Consider the following 1,363-nt stretch of genomic DNA (forward strand, 5'->3'; position numbering starts at 1 on the left):
AATACAATAAAGTTATGTGAATCAAATGTCTGTTGGTCAGTCTTATTTAATTCATCGCCTCAGGGCTGAGAGAATAAATACGGTCTCTGCAGCAAAGTAAAATGGTAAAACTTTAGCATTTTAAATCATTACATTCAGGCATTTTGCAGAAGATTCAGCGTCAGTACAGTAAGAAACACTTTGGGTGCTACATGCACTATGTTACTAAAAGTATTGGCTCATCTTTATTTACACACACATGAACTTAAGTAACATCCCATTCTTAATCCAGAGGGTTTAATATGACCTCGGCCCACCTTTTGCAGCTATAACAGCTCCTCTGGGGAAGCTTTTTAAAGGTTCAGGAGTGTTTATGGGAGTTTTTGACCATTATTCCAGAAGTCTGGCTCTCAGTCTCTGCTCTAATTCATCCCAAAGGTGTTCTATCGGGCTGAGGTCAGGTTCTTCCACACCAAACTGGCTCATCCAGGTCTTTATGGACCTTGTTTTGTGCTCTGATGTGCTGCCATGTTGGAGCAGGAAGGGTCCATCCCCAAACTGTTTCCACAGAGTTGGGAGCATGAAATGGTCCAAAATCTCTTGGTATCTGAAGCATTCAGAGTTCCTTTCACTGGAACTAAGGGGCCAAGCCCAGCTCCTGAACAACAGCCCCACACCATAATCCCCCCCTCCACCAAACTTTACACTTGGCCCAATGCAGTCAGATGAGTACCGTTTCCCTGGCAACCGCCAAACCCAGACTCCTCCATCAGGTTGGCAGATGGAGAAGCGTGATTCCTCCCTCCAGAGGAGGCGTCTTTAGAGTCCAGTGGCGGCAGCTTTACGCCGCTGCATCCAACGCTTTGCGTTGCACTTGGTGATGATGCAGTTACCATGGAAACCCACTCCATGAAGCGCTCTACGCTCTGTTCTTGAGCTGATCTGAAGGCCACATGAAGTTTGGAGGTCTGTAGCGATCGACTCTGCAGAAAGTCGGCGACCTCTGACCCCGCTCTGTCATTTTCCGTGGCCGACCACTTCCTGTCTGAGCTGCTGTCGCTCCCCATCGCTTCCACTCTGTTCGCCATCGCTTCCACTCTGTTATAACTGTGTTATAAACATTTAGCAGCGAGGAAACTCCACGGCTGGACTTGTTGTGAAGCAGTGTGACTGTTGATAAGAAAAGACTCGGCTGTTTCTGACCTTAAAGCTGCTAAAGCATCTTCATGCTGAGGTGAAATTAAGCTTTAAAATGGGAGCAGAGCAGTTTCAGCTCCTGGATGAATCTGTTTGGGATCCATGTAAACAGGGCTGAGAACATCACGATGGACCTAAAAGGTCTGGAACAAACCTGAAGTTAACGCCTGAACCGGACCGGAGGTTA

The sequence above is a fragment of the Leuresthes tenuis genome, unplaced genomic scaffold, assembly GCF_036924035.1.
Source record: "Leuresthes tenuis unplaced genomic scaffold, fLeuTen1.0.hap1 SCAF_9, whole genome shotgun sequence".
Classification (NCBI taxonomy): domain Eukaryota; kingdom Metazoa; phylum Chordata; class Actinopteri; order Atheriniformes; family Atherinopsidae; genus Leuresthes; species Leuresthes tenuis.